We start from the raw sequence: 24,105 nt of genomic DNA, 5'->3' as shown, positions 1-24,105 counted from the left end.
TCATCTGAAAAATGGAAACAGTAATACCTAAGAATCGTAGATATTACATAACAAAGGGCTTCTTCTTAAAAAACTCTCTCCACTTTTGGTTTTCTCTAAGCAGGCAAGTTTTTATATTCTAGAATTATATCGTCTAACACAGTAGTTACTAGTCATATACAACTATTCAGATTAAATGTATTAAAAGAAAATAAAATTTGGAATTAATTCCTTAGTCATACTAGTCAGTTTCAAATGTTCAGCAGCCTCGTGTTGTTGGTGGCTACTGAATCAGACAACATTAATATATTGATAGAACATCTCATTATCTCAGAATGTTCTTTAAGATCATGCTATTATTTTAGAGACTTGTTTTATTTAAAATAGAAAAACTCACTGAAAATACTAAGAAAAAGTTAGTAGTACATGACAAGATTGCTCCTAATGTAAATAAAAGCAGGAACTTAGCACACATTGTAATGCATGTGTATTTAGAAACTGTACTTAGTTTTCTAGAATTATTCCTGAAATGTATCTGGGGAAAAAAGTAGCTTTGATTATAGAGCAAAACAATGGCCATATTATAAGCATTAAGATGTGATAATGAAAGGTATTTATGAATGTTTCATTGCTTGCCAGTGGAGTTGCTTCATTTGTCTTAATTATATTTCATATAGTCATCTCTTGGTTTTTCCATTTTTCAGTCTGTTCCTTAAGAAGTTATTATTCAATTGCTTATGATTAACTTAGCTTAAAATATGTTGTGAAGTTGCACAGTCATGTCTGACTCTTTGTGACCCCATGGACTGTAGCCTACCAGGCTTCTCTGTCCATGGAATTTTCTAGGCAAGTGTACTGGAGTGGGTTGCCATTTCCTTAAGGTCTTATTGGACATAATGTCCTGCTTGAATTATCCTATGAATTTGGTCCCCCAATTAACATAGAATTTTCATGTCATCTCAGTGAGTAGAATAAATGGGGAAGTTTTTTTAAATGATAAGGATATTTAAATGTGTACCATTTTAAATGCCTTTTCCACATTATTGACCCAGACCATGTGGGAGTTATTCTTTTGTGTAGTGTCTCCCCCAACAAATATCTAAAATGGTTTTAGACATAAGAGAATACCACAATAAGTCACTCTTTGAATATTTCACTTTACTTCTTTTGTGGGTCTATCAGATTAAAACTTTACTTTTATATTTTTTATAAACTTTGTAATAAATTATTTATAAAATTTACTTTAAAATTTTCAAAATAAATAAAAATAACAATAAGAATCTCAACACCAAAAGTTTCAGAGCAGAGATTCATCTCTAGAGAATCCCCCAATTGTCCTCTCATTTCTGATTGGTTTCAAGTGTGTGAAATGGGACAAGGTGTGTGAGTTAGAGGAGCAGTTCTTTCTTCTTTTTCTTTGGCTAATATCATTATCACTTTCATTATTTATTTCTTCAATTCACTCAAACAATTCTCAGGCTGTAGGCAGAACACAACCCATGTAAACATGTTGTTGTTGTTGTTGTTCAATTGCTAAATCATGTCTGACTCTTTGCAACCACATGAACTGCAGCACGCTAGACTTCTCTGTCTTTCATTATCTCCTGGAGTTGCTCAAACTCATGTCCATTGAGTCGATGATGCTGTCTAACCATCTCATCCACTGCTGCCCTCTTCTCCTCTTGACTTCAATCTTTCCCAGCATCAGGGTCTTTTCCAATGAATTGGCTCTTCACGTCAGGTGGCCAAAGTATTGGAGCTTCAGCTTCAGCGTCAGTCCTTCCAGTGAATATTCAGGGTTGATTTCCTTTAGGATTGACTGGTATATGTTCAGTTCAGTTCAGTCACTCAGTTGTGTCCGAATCTTTGTGACCCCATGAACTGCAGCACACCAGGCCTCCCTGTCCATCACCAACTCCCGGACTTTACCCAAACTCATGTCCATTGAGTCGGTGATGCCATCTAGATGTCTAATCCTCTGTCATCCCCTTCTCCTCCTGCCCTTAATCCCTCCCAGCATCAGGGTCTTTTCCAATGAGTCAACTCTTCGCATGAGGTGGCCAAAGTATTGGTTTCAGCTTCAACGTCAGTCCTTCCAATGAACATCCAGGATTGATCTCCTTTAGGACGGACTGGTTGGATCTCCTTGCAGTCCAAGGGACTCTCAAGAGCCTTCTCCAACACCACAGTTCAAAAGCATCAATTTTTCAGCGCTCAGTTTTCTTCACAGTCCAACTCTCACATCCATACATGACCACTGGTTTGGGGTAGATTTCCTTTAGGATCGTCTGGTACATGTACTTACATGTAAAATAAGATTTGACTCTTTTGACACCAAGGCAGACCAGAGCATTTCTTAACCTACCATTTTACACAGTCAGCCCAGTCTTGAGACAGTCATTTGGTTCCTTTTCTCTTGGACTTCTGTCCCACTGCCTTCCCTTCCCATTACTCACCCTCTGCTTGCCTACTTTTCCATATCTAGATCCACTTCCAAGCTTTCCGTGTAGCCAGAGACCACCACATTAGGTTTTATAGACTCACTTACCTAGATTTGAATGGCTCAGGCTATTTCTAGTCTGATAACCTAGAGAAAGAAATTCCTGGAGGCTCACTTGCTCACTTGGAACAGGGCATATGAAAGCAACTCTTCCGTGGATTGTTTTAAGGGTTAAATGAGAAATAAAGTGCTCAGCATGGTTCCTGGCATCTATAAGTATTCAATCTTAGCTGTCAAACCTTTCTTCACCCCCACTTCCGTTTCCACCGCTACCATCTTGCTACTGATTTGGCTTCCCTTTGATTCTGATTCTAGGAGGCAGGTGCGCTGACAGTGTATAAAATGTTATGCATGCTAGAAAGGCTTCCCTCTCGTACTCTTATCAGTCCTTTGAGGTTGAGCTATTGCATGCATCAGCAAGACTGAGTTCCTGAAAATGCATACTTAGGATCAGCCTCTAAAATAGAATGATCAAATAAGAAACTCACCATACTATCAAGCAGAGCCATCAGCCTTCCTACATAAATCCACTCTCTTGAGTTGTCTTAGCTGCAGCTGACACAATAGCCAGACAGTTGTGTGATTCATTTATATCCATCGTCCTATACTCTGACTGATGTTTACTGTAAGGATGCATCCATATTTACCACTAATCCTTTTACTTTCCAAATAGTTTATATCACTTCACTGCAGAAATGACCCAGTAAGAGTTAAATCTCAAAAAGAGCAAAGCAGGACTTCCCTGGTGGTACAGTGGATAGGAATCTACCTGTCAATGCAGGGGACATGAATTCCATCCCTGGTTGGGAAGATCCCACAGCTAAGCGACTGAGCCTGTGTGCCACAACTCTGAGCCCGGGAGCCACAGCCGATGAAGGCCGTGTGCCTAGAGCCCAGTGCTCCACAGCGGGAGAGACCACTGCGAGGGGAGGCCCGCGCTCCACATCCAGAGACAGCCCCCCAGCCAGGACCGGAGACGGCCCCCTCACCACGACGGAGAGAGCCCGTTCGCCACAACGGAGAGAGCCCCCTCAGCACGACCGCAGACGGCGCCCTCACCACAACCGCAGAGAGCCCCCTCACCACAACCGCAGAGAGCCCCCTCACCACGATCGGAGAGACCCCTCAGCACGACTGGAGTCGGCCCCCTCACCGCACCCACAGCCGGCCCCCTCACCACGACCGGAGAGAGCCCCTCACCGCACCCACAGCCGGCCCCCTCACCACGATGGAGAGAGCCCCCTCAGCACGACTGCAGACGGCGCCCTCACCACAATCGCAGACGGCGCCCTCACCACAACCGCAGAGAGCCCCCTCACCACAACCGCAGAGAGCCCCCTCACCACGATCAGAGAGACCCCTCAGCACGACTGGAGTCGGCCCCCTCACCGCACCCACAGCCGGCCCCCTCACCACAACCGGAGAGAGCCCCCTCACCACGATGGAGAGAGCCCCCTCAGCACGACCACAGACGGCGCCCTCACCACAACCGCAGAGAGCCCCCTCACCACAACCGCAGAGAGCCCCCTCACCATGACCGGAGAGACCCCTCAGCACGACTGGAGTCGCCCCCCTCAGCACGACTGGAGTCGGCCCCCTCACCGCACCCACAGCCGGCCCCCTCACCACGACCGGAGAGACCCCTCAGCACGACCGCAGACGGCCTCCTCACCAAGACCGGAGAAAGCCGGGCAAGGCAGCAAAGATCCAGAGCGACCAAAACAAATACATAAAAGACTATTAAAAAGAGTGAAGCAAAACAAAAATTCTATCTGTTGAGGTTCAAACAAGCACCTGGAACTATTATCCACATTTAACGCCTCAGACGAAGCAGGGACCAGAATTTCCGCTCTTGTGTCCTTGCCTTGCCTCCACAGGCATCTTTCTGACTCTCTCACTCTCTATTTGGTGATTGTGCTTTCTCTCCTTTTCCCCTACACATCAAAGACTGCTTTAAGGGGGGAAACATCCAATAACTTCATTCACATTAAGACCTAAATTAGTAATTACCTGCAAGTATTAATAGGGTGTTTCCTCTGGGGGATTTATATTTTAATGTGGACCAAAGGACCACACCTATCAAAGAGTGATCTCGGGAATCAGTAAGTGACAAGGTCACTCACGGAGGCTGTAGTTACTTCTCCGGCCCCATGAGCCGTGGGGCACAGCGGGGTCTGTGAGGAAGAGGCAGGAGTTGAGGCCAAGACAGTACACTCTGGGCACCCCTACATGAGCCAGGGCTAAGGGGGGAGCAGGGGTGGGCAGGCTCAATGCCAGGGGGTGTCTGTCATTCAGCTTTCCCAGGCCAGTGTAGGAGAGGTCCAGGAAGACACAGCCAGGTGACTGGGCAGACCGCATGGGAATCTAGGAACAAGCAATTACGCAGACAGGCAGACCAGGAGCCAGCAGTGTCAGGAAGCACGGACTCCATTAGAGACCTGGAGTTTAAGGCAGGCTCAGTTTTTCAGACCAGGATGAGAAATTCTGAAGTTGAGTTCAAGAGGCGTGGGGGCACCAGGCAGAAAACCAGAGTCAGGAACCACCGTGTTCCTTGTTGCACCTGAGACCTTGGCTCTGGTGCTCACTCCAAAGCAGCCTGTATAGTCCATGGAATTCTCTAGGCCAGAATACTGGAGTGAGTAGCTTTTCTCTGCTCTTTTTCCCTCTCCTTTTCCCATGGGGATCTTCCCAACCCAGGGGTTGAACCCAGGTCTCCCACATTGCAGGTGGATTCTTTACCAACTGAGCCACAAGGGAAGCCCAAGAATACTGGAGTGGGTAACCTATCCCTTTTCCAGGCAGTCTTCCCGACTCAGGGATCAAACCAGGGTCTCCTACATTGCAGGGGGATTTTTTACCAATTGAGCTATTAGGGAAGCCCCCAAAGCAGCTAGATCCAGTCAAAAACATTTGGAAGCAGTGGGTCATGGTTCTGAACCAGACAAACACTTACTGCCTCTTTCGCCACACTCCAGATGCTGCCTGTGTTCCAGAACTGAGCCCCACTTACTTTTCACCTCTGGGTTTTTCCAGTGTGTGGTTTTGATGCCTCTCACTGATGATCTTTCTGTTCTTGGGCTCCCGTTACTGGGTTTCAGCAGCTAATTTCCTTACATTCTCCATATCTGGCAGTAGTGCCAGCTTTTCAGACTCACTTGCTTGCAGTGACTTCTGTTGCACACAGGGTAACCAAGAGATGCCTCGGACAATGTTTAAACCATTTCCCTGCTCCCAGGCCAAGCTTAGCCTACTCATCTCAGTTACCGTCAATGGAAGCCCTAAAGAAACTTGCTGTAGGAAGAACTTGCTCCATGCATGGTATTTCAAAGATGTGATGAGGAAGTCTGTCTAGTAGCCTGAGCCTAATAACTCAAAGAAGATAAGGTGCAGAGCTCCAAATCCACTGTCCTAATCAAAGCTTCTGCTATATCAGGGCCTACTCCAGATGCCATAGGTCTCCTTGAACCATTCAGCAAATTTGGGAAAGATTTTGAGATTCTACTTGTTTGGAGGTTTGGGACTGTATTAGTCAGTTTTTAAGAATGTTGCAATAATGCTGCATAATAAACTGTCCCCAAATCTCATTGACTTAGAGGTACAAATATTTTGTGCCCAGATGCCTCTTTTGGAGCTTGCTGGATCAGGTCTGCTTCAGACTGCAGTATATGGCTAAATCTGCTCCACATTTCTCCTTCTAGGACCCAGGCTGAAGGAATGCAGATTACTTAGGCCATGTGCCTTTCATGGCAGATGACAGGAGTACAAGAGAGCAAACCACATTATAGGAGTACATGCAAAGCTTCTCACATACATGGTATAGATTATATCTGCTCATATTCCAGTGGCATCATATCCAAAGGATATTGGTATCATATCCAAAAAATTTTTGAAAGACCAATGTCAAGGAGCTTCTTTTATGAGGTTTGTGGTTTCAGGTCATATGTTTAAGTCTTTAACCTGTTTCAAATTAATTTTTGTGAGTGGTATTAGATAGAGGTCTGGTTTCATTCTGCTGCATGTGGTTATCCAGTTTTCACAATTTATTGGATAGATTATACTTTGCCCATTGCGTTTTTTGGCTCCTTTGTCAAACATTACTTGCTCATATATGTGAGGGATTATTTCTTAGCTCTCATTTGTGTTCCACAAGCCTCTATGTCTATTTTTATGCTGGTACCATACTATTTAATTACTGTAGCTTGGTAGTATAGTTTGAAATCAGAAGATGTGATGCTTCCAGGTTTGTACCTGTTCATTATTATTTTGGTTAGTCAGGGTCTTTGGGGATTTCACACAAGATTTAGGGTTCTTTATTCTATTTCTCTAAAAAAGTCCATTGGAATTTTGATAAGGACTGCTTTGACTCTGTAGATAGTTTTTGGTTGTATGGACATTTTAACAATATTCTTTTGATCTTTGTTTGTGCCTTCTTCAATTTCTTTCATAAAAGTCTTGTAGCTTTCATTGTACAGATTATTCATTTCTTTGGTTAAGTATATTCCTAAACATATGTTATTATTTTTGCTATTGTTAATGGGATAATTTTCTTTATTTCTTTTTCAGTTATTTTGTTACTAGCATGTAGAAATGCAACTAATTTCTATATGTTGATTTTGTGTCCTGCAACTTGACTGAATTCATTGATCAGTTTCAACATTTTTTTTGTTTGAGTCTTTAGAATTTTCTATATATAAGACCATATCATCTGTAAATAATAACTTTCCTTCCTCCTGTTTGATTTCAGTGTCTTCTATTTCTTCATCTTGCCTGATTGCTCTAGCTAAGAGTTATGAGTGTGGCCATCCTTGTCTTGTTACTGATTTTAGAGGAAAAGCTTTTAAAGTTTCACTGTTAAGTATGATATGTGTGCTTTATTATGGTGAGGGATGTTTCTTCCCCTAACCCTAACCCTGGATTTTTATCATAAATGAATTTTGAATTTTGTGAAATGCTTTTTCTGCATCTATTGAGATGATCATATGATTTTTAGCTTTGTGAACTTGAATGTTCAAGTGTCTCCTCAGATTAGGGAAGTTCTCAGCTACTATTTCTTTTAATAAAGTTTCATTTCCCCAATACCTCCTTCTGGAACCCCAGTGATTTTGATATTTGTTCATTTAATGCTGTTCTGTAGATCATGTAGGCTTTCTTTGCTCTTTTTTTATTCTTTTTCCTTTTTTCTCCTCTGGCTAGGTTTTTCAAAGTTCCTATCCTCTAGATCTTTCATTCTATCTTCTGTTTAGTCTATTCTACTGTTGATGCTCTTCGTTACTTTTTTTATTAACTCATTTTTTGTTTACTTTTTTTATTAATTCAGCTCCAGAATTTGTTTGGTTCTTTTTAACACTTTCCATGTCTTTCTCAAACTTCTCATTTTGTTTGTGTTTTGTTTTTCTGATTTCATTGTGTGTGTGTGTGTGTGTTGTGTTTAGCTTTCTTAAACCAGTGATTTTGAATTCTTGAAGCCCATAAAAGATAAGTTGCTGATTTTATGTTTTGTGGATTGATTTCTGGAAGATTACTGTGATCCTCTGATGGTGTCATATTTCCTTGATTTTTTTATATCTTTTGAAGTTTTGCACTGCTGTCTTCACATTTGAAATAAGAGCCACTTCTTCCAGTCTTTACTAACTGCTTTTGGGGAGAAATACCTATCAGTAGCCCTGCTAGGGATTCTGAGGCTTTCCCTGACCTTCTATGGTTATGCCTGGTCCACATTTCTTGCTTCCTCTTGTGGCCAAATTTTTAAGCTTCTAAGCCTCCTTTAGAAAAGGCAGAGAAACCAGAGATCAAACTGCCAACATCCGCTGGATCATCAAAAAAGCAAGAGAGTTTCAGAAAAACATCTATTTCTGCTTTATTGAATATGCCAAAGACTTTGACTGTGTGGATCACAAAACACTGTGGAAAATTCTGAAAGAGATGGGAATACCAGACCACCTGACCTGCCTCTTGAGAAACCTGTATGCAGGTCAGGAAGCAACAGTTAGAACTGGACATGGAACAACAGACTGGTTTCAAATAGGAAAAGGAGTATGTCAAGGCTGTATATTGTCACCCTGCTTATTTAACTTATATGCACAGTACATCATGAGAAATGCTGGGCTGGAGGAAGCACAAGCTGGAATAAAGGTTGCCGGGAGAAATATCAATAACCTCAGATATGCAGATGACACCACCATTATAGCAGAAAGTGAAGATGAACTAAAGCACCTCTTGATGAAAGTGAAAGAGGAGAGTGAAAAACTTGGCTTAAACCTCAACGTTCAGAATGCCAAGATCATGGCATCTAGTCCCATCACTTCTTGGGAAATAGATGGGGAAACAGTGGCTGACTTTATTTTTCTGGGCTCCAAAATCACTGCAGATGGTGATTGCAGTCATGAAATTAAAAGACGCTTACTCCCTGAGAGGAAAGTTATGACCAACTTAGACAGCATATTAAAAAGCAGAGACATTACTTTCCCAACAAATGTCCATCTAGTCAAAACTATGATTTTTCCAGTAGTCATGTATGGATGTGAGAGTTGGACTATAAAGAAAGCTGAGTGCCAAAGAATTGATGCTTTTGAACTGTGGTGTTGAAGAAGACTCTTGAGAGTCCCTTGGACTGCAAGGAGATCCAATCAGTCCATCCTAAAGGAGATCAGTCCTGGGAGTTCATTGGAAAGACTGATGTTGAAGCTGAAACTCCAATACTTTGGTCACCTAATGCGAAGAGCTAACTCATTTGAAAAGACCCTGATGCTGGGAAAGATTGAGGGCAGGAGGAGAAGGGGATGACAGAGGATGAGATGGCTGGATGGCATCACCGACTCGATGGACATGTATTTGATTAAGCTCCAGGAGTTGGTGATGAACAGGGAGGCCTGGCGTGCTGCAGTTCGTGGGTTCACAAAGAGTTGGACATGACTGAGCGACTGAACTGAACTGAACTGAACTGAAAGCCTCCTTTTAACCATGCAGCACAACATACCAGGTGCTGACACCCTCCCTTTTGCTTTCTCGATGGTGGCACTAAAACTCAATTTTGTGGTCTCTCCCTGGTCCACATATTTGGGCTGGCTTTCTGCACATACTCACTGGTCATGTGCCAGAACTTACCCTCATCACCACCACTATGGGCTCACAAAGGGAGCTGGCCAGGAGATGTGTGTGTGTGAGTCATGCAGAGCCCTAGGGTTGCCCATGTGCCAGCTGAGGAGGCCTGCAGGTGAGGTGAGGGCTTTCCAGGAGGCTCGGTGGTGAAGAATCCACCTGCCAATGGAGGAGATGCATATTGGATTCCTGGGTCGGTAAGATCCCCTGGAGTCGGAAATGGCAACACTCCAGTACTCTGCCTGGAGAATCCCTAGGACTGAGAAGCCTGATGGGCTACAGTCCACGGGGTTGCAAAGAGTCTGACATGACTGAAGCACCTGAGAATGCACATGCAGGAGAGGTGAGTCCAGCGGCTCATAGGTGACCTTGTTGATGAAGTCCCTGATACAGTTCATATTATCGTGGTCATTGAAATACCCTCGAGAGTCCTATCTGCTGCTCTTCCAGCTGCTCCTCCTCTTAAGTCAGAATTCAGTACTCTGGATGGGGCATGAGAGAAACGGGGCTCTTGGCATCATCTGGTATAACTGGGGGAGCTGGGTGCTCACTCACATGCTCTCACTCCCCACACCACCCCCACTCCCACGTGAGAGGTCACAGGCAAAGAAGGTCTCTCTGGACTCTAAGCTTTGCCACCTTGCGGGGAAAGCTAATATGGATAAAGTCAAGCTGTCCCTTTTACTTCCAATGCATCCAAACTAATGTTTTTTTGCTTCAGTGGTGTTCTGGCTCTTCTCCACTGGAAACCTGAATTTCCACAAAGATTCTCTCATCTGCAGGTAATTGTTTGAGGCAATGTTCTTTAGAGGTTCCCATTCCCTGGTTAAGAGGAGCTAGAGCTGATTCATGGGCCACCACAGGGTCTACACTCAGACCAAGATCTCTGTGCCTATTACCAATGCACAGGTGGGTCAGTTTCTCCCGAGTCCCTTGGCATGTGGTTCTGGATCCCATAGCTTCCATAAAGACACTTTGAGTGTGGATGGTTGTTAAATTGTTGTTGTTTGGGGCAGGAATGTGGATGGTGCAGGAATGTTGTTTGGGGAAGGGATGATTATTCATCGAGGGACTTCTTATTCATTGTGTTTCTGATATTGTCATTTCTCCACAAATCATTTCTCCCTAAGTCAGGGTTTTTCACCAAAGTCTAAATATTCCTTTATTACGTTCGTTGTAAGATGCATGGCTTTTCCTATTTTAATATCTCTGAAGTCAGAATATAGCTGACAACAAGTGATGTGTTAAAGTTTTACTGCTAGTATTTTTTTTCCCATTAAAGGTACAATTAAAAGCATAACTATGGAAAAAATATTAGACGTTTAGGTCAAGATACAGTTTCAAAATTTGATACCAAATCTCCCATTCCGTGTATCCAAATACCAGTACCCTGCTGGAAAGATGTGGGAGAATCTCCAAGGAGCTTATCTGTTGCTCCTCATTGATGAGGAAGGTGAAGTTCAGAAACAAGTCAACTTTATAACCCAAGGGTATAAAGCTCCATGAGCTCCAATCCAAGATGACACCCTATCGTGGACAGCTTTCTTGTGTTGTGCTGTTTTGTTCTTAGTTGCTCAGTCATGTATGACTCTTTGTGACCCTGTGGACTAGCCATGGGCTCTGCAGTGAGGCTCTGCTGACCATGGGGATTCTCCAGGCAAGAATAGTGGAGTGGGTTACCATGCCCTCCTCCAGGGGATCTTCCCAACCCAGGGATCAAACCCAGGTCTCCTACATTGCAGGTGAATTCTTTACCGTCTGAGCCACCAGGTAAGCCCAAGAATACTGGAGTGCATACCCTATCCCTTCTCCATGGGACCTTCCCAACCCAGGCATCTAACCGGGGTCTCCTGCATTACAGGCAGATTCTTTGCCAGCTGAGCTACGAGGGAAGTGCTAGCTTTCTTGTACTTTATAGCCAATCCCTGAAAATCTGTGAAGAAATAAAACAGGGAGCCATGCCAAGACCTGCCATCCCCAGCTGCCCTCACCAGCTTGAGACCATGGTATCTTTCACATAGAACCCAATCCTGATAAGGACCTGAGTAAGGTCTTACCATATGGTGAATATAACTGCAGAGTCGCCTGCTGCCATGATGTTCCACCATGTCACCTGATCAACACGGGAGACTTGACGCCCATCTTCCTGTGCAGTAAAAACTGTCTCTGTCCATGAGTACATTGTTCAGTCAGTTCAGTTCAGTCGCTCAGTTGTGTCTGATTCTTTGTGACCCCATGAACCGCAGCACGCCAGGCCTCCCTGTCCATCACCAACTCCCGGAGCTTAATCAAACCCATGTCCATTGAGTCAGTGACGCCATCCAGCCATCTCATCCTCTGTCGTCCCCTTCTCCTCCTGCCCCCAATCCCTCCCAGCATCAGGGTCTTTCCCAATGGTCAACTCTTCGCACGAGGTCGCCAAAGTATTAGAGTTTCAGCTTGAGCATCAGTCCTTCCAATGAACACCCAGGACTGATCTATCTCCTTTAGGATGGACTGATTGGATCTCCTTGCAGTCCAAGAGACTCTCAAGAGTCTTCTCCACACCATAGTTCAAAATCATCAATTTTTTGACACTCAGCTTTCTTTTTTTTTTTTTTTTTTTAATATTATTTTATTAGTTGGAGGCCAATCACTTTACAACATTTCAGTGGGTTTTGTCATACATTGACATGAATCAGCCATATAGTTACATGTATTCCCCATCCCGATCCCCCCTCCCACCTCCCTCCCCACCCGACTCCTCAGGGTCCTCCCAGTGCACCAGGCCCGAGCACTTGACTCATGTATCCCACCTGGGCTGGTGGTCCGTTTCACCATAGATAATATACATGCTGTTCTTTCAAAACATCCCACCCTCACGTTCTCCCCCAGAGTTCAAAAGTCTGTTCTGTATTTCTGTGTCTCTTTTTCTGTTTTGCATATAGGGTTATCGCCACCATCTATCTAAATTCCGTATATATGTGTTAGTATACTGTAATGTTCTTTATCTTTCTGACTTACTTCACTCTGTATAATGGGCTCCAGTTTCATCCATCTCATTAGAACTGATTCAAATGAATTCTTTTTAACGGCTGAGTAATATTCCATGGTGTATATGTACCACAGCTTCTTTATCCATTCATCTGCTGATGGGCATCTAGGTTGCTTCCATGTCCTGGCTATTATAAACAGTGCTGCGATGAACATTGGGGTGCACGTGTCTCTTTCAGATCTGGATTCCTCAGTGTGTATGCCCAGAAGTGGTATTGCTGGGTCATATGGCAGTTCTATTTCCAGTTTTTTAAGAAATCTCCACACTGTTTTCCATAGTGGCTGTACTAGTTTGCATTCCCACCAACAGTGTAAGAGGGTTCCCTTTTCTCCACACCCTCTCCAGCATTTATTGCTTGTAGACTTTTGGATAGCAGCCATCCTGACTGGCGTGTAATGGTACCTCATTGTGGTTTTGATTTGCATTTCTCTGATGAGACACTCAGCTTTCTTTATAGTCCAACTCTCACATCCATACATGACCACTGGAAAAACCATAGCCTTCACCAGATGGACCTTTGTTGGCAAATGACTGAATGTCTCTGCTTTTTAATATGCTATCTAGGTTGGTCATCACTTTCCTTCCAAGGAGTAAACATCTTTTAATTTAACTTCATGGCTGCAATCACCATCTGCAGTGATTTCGAGCCCCCCAAAATAAAGTCTGACAGTGTTTCCACTGTCTCCCCATCTATTTCCCATGAAGTGATGGGACTAGATGCCATGATCTTAGTTTTATGAATGTTGAGCTTTAAGCCAACTTTTTCACTCTCTTCTTTCACTTTCATCAAGAGGCTTTTTAGTTCATCTTCACTTTCTGCCTTAAGGGTGGTGTCATCTGCATATCTGAGGTTATTGGACTTCCCCCGGCAATCTCGATTCCAGCTTGTGCTTCCTCCAGCCCAGCATTTCTCATGATGTACTGTGCATATAAGTTAAATAAGCAGGGTGACAACATACAGCCTTGACATACTCCTTTTCCTATTTGAAACCAGTCTGTTGTTCCATGTCCGGTTCTAACTGTTGCTTCCTGACCTGCATACAGGTTTCTCAAGAGGCAGGTCAGGTGGTCTGGTACTTCCACCTCTTTCAGAATTTTCCAGTGTATTGTGATCCACACAGTCAAAGGCTTTGGCGTAGTCAATAAAGCAGAAATAGATGTTTTTCTGGAACTCTCTTGCTTTTTCGGTGATCCAGCGGATGTTGGCAATTTGATCTCTGGTTCCTCTGCCTTTTCTAAAACTAGCTTGAACATCTGGAAGTTCACGGTTCATGTATTGCTGAAGCCTGGCTTGGAGAATTTTGAGCATTACTTTACTAGCGTGTGAGATGAGTGCAATTGTGTGGTTGTTTGAGCATTCTTTGGCATTGCCTTTCTTTGGGATTGGAATGAAAACTGACCTTTTCCAGTCCTGTGACCACTGCTGTATCAATAGTGTATATGTGTCAGTCCCAACCTCCCAATAGTAGAAGAGTTTTGTAAGACTTAGTGGCACACTGGATAGTGATATTTTTGAATGTGCTTTCTATATTATGTTTCCTTACACTTTCTAAATTATGTTTTGTTTTTTTTTTTTTGGTCTGTGTCATGCAGTTTGCAGGATCTTTAGCTCCCCACCAGGAGCTAAATGTTAAATACTGGGCCACATGGAATTTCCATCCATTTCTTGTTTTTGTTTATCTCTACAATGAACATATGTGTTTTAAAACTGTAAAGTATATACAAAAAAGAAAATGAGAGAGACTTACTAACTTCATACTAAAGTAAATCTGCCTTTCCTTCCCTTTCCATTCTAGTAGAGATTCTATAGAGGAATGCTTAGGACTTGATAAGCTCTATCAGGATAGTCAAGCATTTTTACCAAGACTATCTATGAGAACTGAATTCAAACTTGCTAGAAAGAAGAAGGAACTTATTGGCTCAGATCACCATAAAGGGTGAGTTTGGTGCTGATCTGTGGAAAGGTGAGCAAACAGCTGTGACCTTCAGTACCAAGTGTTACTTACTAGCTCTGATTGGAATCTCACTGATCACGCTTGAGTCTCACGTCCTTCCCTGTAATAATTGCCAATTTCACAGAGATAGACTACAGATTCAGCTGGGCCTTGAGTCAGACACCTTCCCTTGTGACTAAAGGCGTGGAATCCCATGATTGACCATACCCCTGGGGCCACAGAGGATGCAAAAGAAACCGATACCCAGAGGAATTAGAAGCTGCTGCAATGACATCATCTACTATTCACACAGTGATCACAGAATAAAGTGATCTTTGAATTATCTTCAAACAGCCTGTAATTCTTACTTAAACATTTTTGTTTTGAAAAAAACATGTTGAATTTCTCAATCTCTCTAAATAATTGCCTTAACACCTTGGTTGATTGCCTTTCTTCTTATGATTTTGTGTTATTTGATCCCTGGGTTAGGAAGATCCCCTGGAGAAGGGAATGACAACCCACTCCTGTATTCTTGCCTGGAGAATCCCATGGACAGAGGAGCCTGGTGGGCTACAGTCCCTGGGGTCACAAAGAGTTGGACACGACTGAGTGACTAACACTTTCACTTTCACCACCACCATGTACTTCCTGCTCCAATCATGTAAATTTCCAATTGTCATAACATGGAAGGCCCAACCCTGTAGTCATAACAGCAGTTGTTCTCAGCTTTGCTGAATATCAGACTCACCCAGAGAGCTTGTAAATGCACAGATTTCTGGACACCATACCTACAGCGTTTGATTTGGTATGTCTAGACTGAGAAGTTGCATTTCTAAAAGACCTTCAGGTGGTGTTGATGCTGCTGGTCTGGGGACAAAAGTCTGAGAATGACTCTCTAAGGAAAGTGATTGGAAAAGTCAGCATGTTTCTGTGTTGCAAATGCAAACAGATTTTAGCAACGTGTTAAGACAATCACAATAGGCCCAGGCAAGTAATAGCTGGTTTCAGTGCAAGTGTCAGAGGAAACGGAAAGAATTCCTGTTAGAGGATTTTGGATAAATATAACTGAAAAGGTTTTGACTGTGGAAGTTCCAGAAGACTTCATCATTGAATAAAGAGATTCAGAGAGAGATAAAGACCAGGTAAATGGCTTTACCTTCCTCTCACCTTGAGCCTGAGGTTTCACATGGCCATTAAGTAGCTGCCATTAGCTAAAGAGAAAGGCATGGGGGCTCAGATGCATACTAACAAAAAACAGATTTGAGATCTATCTTTAGGTCCAGAACTATGTAATGACGTGAGTGTACTAAATTTTTTAAGGCAACTGCATTGCCAAAGAAACTGTGAGCCAAGACTGGAAAAGTTTGGAGTGGCTGAACTTTCAAACAACCTTCAGTCTGTCTCCTTCACTAGGAGGTAAGATCCATGAACAGAGGAACCTCGCCTGTGTTTTTAAACCACTGTCCCTATGCCTAGCATGGGGCCTTATGCCGTATAAGCTTAGTAAGTATGTGCTAGGAAAAACAAAATGAAGCAAGACATCGTTCAGAGACCTGGAAGTTGCACTAGCTAGAATCTGGCTTTGAAAGCTGTGTATATCCAGGGAAGGTGTGCTCTCTGAACACCTTGGATAGGGCCATGATGTTTATGAATAAGAAAGAGACTCTTTACAGGTGGAAAAATAACTTATGATTACCAGGGGTGAAAGTGAAGGGGAGGGATAAATTGGGAGATTGGGATTGACATATAGACACTAGTATATATAAAATAGATAACTAATAAGGACTACTGTATATAGCACAGGGATCTCTACTCAATATTCTGCAATGACCTATACTAGAAAAGACTCTACAGCAGAGTGGATATATCTGATTCACTTTGCTGTACAGTAGAAACTAATGCCACTTTGTAAATCAAGTATACTCTAATTAAAAGAAAGAAAGAAACTGAGGGCAGATCTGGTGAAGGGAACATGGACACAGAAGTTGCTCCCAGAGAACAGAATCAGGGCCTATCAAGTGCTCCCCTCACCCCTAGGGTGCTCATTGCAGTCTCACTGTGTGTATCTCCCAGGATCCCTTTCATGAAAGGGGAATTTATTTGGTCTCTGCTGGGTCCTTGGTTAGTATGTGCTGTGGGAGTTTGCAGATAAATTGTCTTTTCTGGGTCACTGGATTATGATAGGTCTTTGGGTTCTGGGTGGAGTGGTCTCTGCCATCACCTGTGATCCTGGGATGGAGCGGATGGAGTGAGCATGGAGCTTTGAGTTGTCTCCCTTGGGAAGGGAATATGTTCTTGTGTGGGAAGAAAATCAAAGTAAATATTTAACACCAAACGAAAGACGATGCGTTCACCAATCTGTTCCCTCTTTTCTGTCTGGGCTCGCAGATGGCCTACATCTCCCTGTCTCATTTGAAGTGAGGTGTGGCTCTGTGACTGACTGCAGTACTTCAGGCCTCTGTAATAAAGAACCACGACTGTGCAGCTTATAAAAAAAACAGGCAATTATTTCTCGCAGTTCTGGAGGCTGGAAGTCAGAGGTCAGGGTGCCATCATGGCCACATTCTGAGGAGAATGTTCTTCCGGGTGCTGGACTCCTGACTTCCTGTTGTGTCCTCAGAAGCTGGGAAGAGAGCGAGCAAGTTCTCTCGTCTCTTACAAGGGCGCTGATCCCACTTGTCAGGGCTCTACCTTCAACGACACAACCACCTTAAAGACCCCACTTCCCAATACTGTCACACTGGGAATTAGATTCAATAAATGAGTTTGGGGAGGACACAAACATTTAACTCATAGCAACAGACAATGGAATCTTCACAGAAGTTTCAGGTCTGAAGCGTGACGATTTCCCCTATGGATTTTTCTTTGTTAATATGTTGGGCGGCTCTCAAAGCCACCTCTTGCAAACGGCGGAGCCGCCATCAGCATGAACCCCTCAGAGAGTGAGTGAAGCACTCACGAGCTATTGACCAGAACACCCGCACTAGATGTTGTGAGAGAGAAATAAATCTTTATCATCTCAAGCCACTGTAATGTTAGGTTTATTTGTTATAGCAACTAGCATTCCTTTGATTTATATCCTTATTATCCTCCTTCAAAATTGTAGACTTTTGCTGATGTAAAAGCTATCCATCTCTGCCTGGAGTGAACCTTTAACATAAACCAGTTACCTCAAGGTCAAGTTCAAATGCCACCTCTTTTTGAATGTTTTGCTAATAACTGAGAGAGCATAGACCTTGGCTTTTTCCTGCCTGTATTAGTTTCCTGTCACTGCTGTAACAAATTACACAAGTGTGGTGGCCCACAGTGTATTTCCCCCCACCAAGTTTGGGAGGACAGAAGTCTTTAATCAGTACTGCTGGACTGGAATCAGAGTGTTTGTAGGGTTGCCCTCCCACTGGAGGCTATTAGGGAGAATCCGTTCCTTGCCTATCCACCACCTGGTAGCTGCTGGCATCCCTTGATTTGTGGCTACATCACTCCAATCTTCAAGGACAGCATCTACAAATCTCCCTCTGCTCTTTCCTCACTTTACCTTCTCTAGGTGTGGATAATCTCCTTCTGCTGCCTCTTGTAAATGAAGATTCTTGAGAATGTAAGATCTACCTCAAAGTAATCTTCCAATCTCAAATTACTTAACTTTATCACAACTACAGACTTTTTTCTTTTTTCTTTTTTTGCCTATTGTAGACATTCCTCTTAGAATACAAGTTGGAAGCTAACTTCATTTAATTGAGAATTTCATTGTATATATCACTTTGTATTGAACTCTATTGCATGTTTCTATTGAATATAATGCTGATACCATTCAATCATTTATTCACTCAACAATTATTTATTAAACATGTTGTCCATGACAAGACTGTGCTGCTATATTATGAGATTGTAAGGGTAAAGAGTAGACAATCACACCATTTTAAAACAGTTATCAAATTGTAGGTGGTACACACAACTATAACAGACTAAGGAAATGTGATGTGGTACCCATTAGGGTGAGTGAAAGATACAAAATGTAACGGGACACACTGGAGAGATTCATAACACAGACAATACCCAGCTGAGACCTGAAAGAACTGCTCTGCTCTGGAAAATGAGAGGGAGAAGCATTTGGATAGAGTGGACCGAAGAGGCAAAGACACAGTGGTTTCCAAGAGCATGGTTTGCACAAGGGACTTCAAGTGGCCCCTGGTCCAACCACAGCAGATAGAAGGGGCAGCAGAATCACAAGAAATGGAGCTGGATAGGCAAACAGACAAATCCAGACAGCGTATTGAAAAGCAGAGACATTGCTTTGCAGACAAATGTCTGCATAGGTCTCCACAGCTTTAGTTTTTCCAGTAGTCATGCATGGATGTGAGAGTTGGACTGTAAAGAAGGTTGAACACCAAAGAATTGAGGCTTTTGAATTGTTATGCTGAAAAAGACTGTTGAGAGTCCTTTTACTACAAGGAGATCAAACTAGTCAGTCCTAAAGGAAATAAACAGTGAATATTCATTGGAAGGACTGGTGCTGAAGCTGAAGCTCCACTACTTTGGCCACCTGATGCGAAGAGAAAAGACTCTGATGCTGGGAAAGATTGAGGCAAAAGGAGGAGGGCGTGGCAGAGGATAAGATGGTTCAGTTCAGTTCAGTCGCTCAGTAGTGTCCGACTCTTTGTGACCCCATTGACTGCAGCATGCCAGGCTTCCCTGTCTATCACCAACTCCTGGAGTTTGCTCAACCTCATGTCCATCAAGCCAGTGATTCCATCCAACAATCTCATCCTCTGTCGTTCTCTTCTCCTCCTGCCTTCAATCTTTCCCAGCATCAGGGTCTTTTCCAATGAGTCAGTTCTTTGCATCAGGTGGCCAAAGTTTTGGAGTTTCAATACCTTGTTTTTTGAATGCTGAGTTTTAAGCCAGTTTTTTCACTCTCCTCTTTCACCTTCATCAGTAGGCTCTTTAGTTCCTCTTCACTTTCTGAGATAAGAGTGGTGTCTTCTACATATCTGAAGTTATTGATATTTCTCTCAGCAATCTTGATTCCAGCTTATGCTTCATCCAACCTAGCATTTCACATGACATACTCTGGATATGAGCTAAATAAGCAGGATGACAATATACAGCCTTGATGTACTCCTTTCCCAATTTGGAACCAGTCTGTTGTTCTGTGTCTGATTCTAACTGTTGCTTCTTGACCTACATACAGATTTCTCAGGAGGCGGGTAAGGTGGTCTTGTATTCCCATCTCTAAGAATTTTCCACAGTTTGCTGTGATTCACACAGTCAAAGATTTTGGTGTAGTCAATAAAGCAGAAGTAGATTTTTTCTGGAACTCTCTTGCTTTTTCCATGATACAACGGATATTGGCAATTTGATCTCTGGTTCTTCTGCCTTTTCTAAATCCAGCTTGAACTTCTGGAAGTTCGCAGTTCACTTACTGTTGAAGCCTTGGTTTGGAGAATTTTGAGCATTGCTTTACTAGCATGTGAGATGAGTGCAATTGTGCCGTAGTTTGAAGAATTCGATGGTTAGATAGCATTATTGACTCAAGGGGCATGAATTTGAGCAAACTCCAGGAGATAGTGAAGGACAGAGGAGCCTGAGATCCTGCAGTCCATGAAGTCACATAGAATCAGACACAACATAGTGACTGAACAACAAAAGGCAAGCAGAGGCTGGATCATGAAGGGAGGCCTTTGTAAACTGCGATAAAGGTTTTGACTTTATTTCATAAGTAAAGGGAGGCATACATGAGGGAACTGAAAGGAAATAATATAAATGAATTTATTTACAAAACAGAAACAGGCTCACAGACTTAGAAAGCAAACTAATGGTTACCAGAGGGGATGTGTGGCAGGGAAGGGATAATTAGGGAGTTTGGGATTGTACAACTGCTCTACTCCAAATGGATGACCAACAAGGACCTTCTCTATAGCACAAGGAACCCTTGTAATGGTCGTGTGGCAGCCGGGATGGGAGAGGAGTTTGGAAAAGGGATACATGTATATGTATGACCAGGTTTCTCTGCTGTGCACTTGAAACTATTACAACATTATTATCAGTAATATTACAATATAAAATAGTTTAAATAAAAAATAGATTTCATAAGAGAAATAAAAAACTTTTAAAGATGAAAATAAAAGCAAAGGGAGGAGGCATCCGAGTGATTTTAAATTGAGGATTATATGATCATATTGATACTGTGGAGACATCACTGTGGTGTGATTTAAAGGATGGATTATTGTTTTTGTTGTTTTCTAAGTCTTGTCTGACTCTTTTGTGACCCTATGGACCATAGGCTGCCAGGCTCCTCTGTTGATGGAATTTCCCAGGCAAGAACACTGGAGTGGGTTGCCATTTCCTTCTCCAGAGGATCTTCCTGACCCAGGGGTCGAATCTATATCTCCTGTGGTGACAGGCAGATTCTTCACCTCTTACAAAACAGAAATATACTAACTGACATAGAAAACAAATTTATGATTACCAAGGGTGAGTGAGGGAGAGGGATAAATTAGGAGTTTGGGATTAACAGGAGTTAATCCCAAACAGGAGCTTGGGATTAATTACATACTATTATATATGAAATAGATAATCAACAAGGACCTACTGTGTAGCACAGGGGACTATATTCAATATCTTTTCATAACCTATAATGGAAAATAATCTAAAAAAGTACATATAAAAAATGATATATATAACATATAACTTTAACATATAACATATATAGTATATAACAATAACATATATCATATATAATAATATGTATAACAATAACACACACACACACGCACACACACATATATATATTCCAAAAGGTTGGGTTAAAGTTAGGCCATTATGGTCTCGAGAAGAGCAGTGAGTGACTGCTAACAATGAACTAGGGAAGGAATGATAGTAGGTGAGCTGGTGTGAAGGTGAATTCAATAACTACCTTTCTTTTTGAATTTCTCCTCTCTAGATCCCCCTTGTTATATTCCATGTACTGCTAAACATAGAGTAAATACTCAATACATTCTTGAAAAATGAACCTGTAACTGTTCAAAATCTGCCAAATACCAGGACAGATGTAGTTCATGTAACATAAATCCCTTAAAGATATATCAGTTGGGTGTACGGTCTCACCCTGGGTATTATTCACAGTAAACTAATAGCTATAATTTAAAACCCCTAAAGTCTCAGTGTCTTAACCCAAAGAGGTTTATTTCTTGAGGAAGAGAGCCACCATTCCCTAGGGTACTGGAAACCTCTCCTGGATCCTTTGCATTTGGCAGTCAGATGAGGGAAGCAAGACAACGCAGCAGCCTCAGCCCAGAAAGGACCCCGTTACTCTGCTTGTGTTCTGCTGGTGAGAACTGCTCTTGCAGCGGGCTGCAAGGAGGCTGGAGGGAGCAGTGTGCCAGGAGGAAGAGAAGAGTGCACAGACCGGTGAGCCCAGGCAGCCTTGGCCATAATATGCATGACTCCTGAGATGACACTCATTCAATGATATAAAGCTTAATTATATCACATACTTTTTTTGTTTTGAATGTCTTGTTTTGCAGTAGTTGCAGGAATGAGCGGGGAGAAATCCTTGTGTTCTGAATATGACTTACCTCCCTGGAGTTAGATGAGTGTATAAAATTAATTCTGAATCAAACATTTCTCCTGGCTTCACATTATCTTCTGCTCTCAACCCTGTGATTGAGAGTATTATTACAGTACACTCAGTATACAATAATATACAGTATTATTACAATAATATTATGTAAATAGATTACAAACAATTGCCAAAAGAAATTAAAAATCTTGCAAAATATGCCAAATTTTATAATGTCAATAAATGTGATGTTGATGAATTTTTGACCTCCTATCCAAATCTCATAAATGAGAGTTCACAGGATTAGCAAGTGAGGAAGAGAAATGAGAACATGATTTTGAACAAATATGTACTTTAGAGGGGAACAATTTAAATATCAAAAGTTTGGTAAAGCCCTCAATTTTCAAAAAGATTTTTTTATAATCAAACTGTAAGAGTTAAATGTGATTTGAATGATGAATCACCCACGAAAGTGAAAGTCACTCAGTCGTGTCTGACTCTTTGTGACTCCATGGACTATACAGCTCATGGAATTCTCCAGGCCAGAATACTGGAGTGGGTAGCCTTCCCCTTCTCCAGAGGATCTTCCTGGCCCAGGAATTGAACCAGGGTCTCCTGCATTACGGGTGGATTCTTTACCAACTGAGCTATCAGGGAAGCCCCTGATAACTTTATAACTACATATACACTACATATACTACATATACACGATGTATCTTTATAACTACATATACACTAAAGTTAGCATTTGATTTATTCATTGTCTGGGCTAAAACTATTGCAAAACTATCATTTAGCCTAAGTTTTTAAAAATATATGGAGTACATTTATTTTTACAATTTTTCTCTTTCATTTCTCAGGCTTATATCAATATTGAACCCTTTCTTCTGTACTTCCAATGGAAATGTGGTCACTATTTAAAGTGGAATGAAGTTTTTCAGTACCAAATCTCTTCAAATAGCAAGAACCACCAGTTATTGAAGAGCATTGGTCATTGACTGCATTCAAAGCCAAATTTGTGTGTTGATGGGAAAGTTCTGCTTCTGCTTTGTCCAACATGATAGCCATGAGCTGTGTGTGACCTTTGATGTGGGCTGGCCCATTCCTGAGTTTTGAAGTTAAATCCAGGTAACCTTGTTTTAAACTATCCTGCAAATTTGTAGACACATGAGTCCATGTAGAAGTGTTCATGAACGCTATGATATTTTGAGAGGGAAGCAACAGAATCTGCTCAAGCACAGACAGTGGAAGCTGGTAAGGGGAGATCACAGACCAGGCTGGAAGCCAGGACAGGGGCCAAGGTGACCCCTCCATGAGTCAGCCAGCAGACCACAGGCCTCTTTATGATGCCATGAAAGTATGGCGATGTTAGATGTCCTGCCCATGGATATGAACATATTTCCTGTAGGGGTTGTGAAGATGAAATGTCAGAACATATGTAAATTGTGAAGTGCTACACAAACTTTAGGTGGGTTTTCCATTATTGTTCTTATCCTGGAGTATAATGTTAAAAGAGTCCTCCACTTGAATTCCTTTTTACTTTTAATATTCAGTTAGAAATCTTTTCTAACATCCACTGTGATTTTTCTTTGACCTATGAGTGATCTATATGAATTATTTATTTGTATTTCCAAATATTTGATATTTTTCTTATATTATTAATCTAATTCCATTGTGGCCATAGAACATACGCTGTAGGATTTAAATCAGTTGAAATTTATAGTGTTTTTTTTTAATTCCCAGCATTTAGTCTATCTCAATGGACTTGCATTTGAAAAGAATGCATTTTGCATTTATTGGGTAAGTTGGTTATAAATATCAATTAGGTCAATGTGATTGATACAGACTCTTTCATTTTAGGGAAAAAAATTAATGCCCAATCATTTGGGGAATGGAAATTAAATATAGTAAATTTGCATATGAGACTATTTTATTCCTAAGTACTCATGAACAGTTTTATCCTGTGGATACTCTCAAACTTGGTAAATTCTCTTACTAGCTC

Source organism: Muntiacus reevesi, chromosome 2, assembly GCF_963930625.1.
Source record: "Muntiacus reevesi chromosome 2, mMunRee1.1, whole genome shotgun sequence".
NCBI classification, from domain to species: domain Eukaryota; kingdom Metazoa; phylum Chordata; class Mammalia; order Artiodactyla; family Cervidae; genus Muntiacus; species Muntiacus reevesi.
This window is presented reverse-complemented; position numbering follows the sequence as displayed.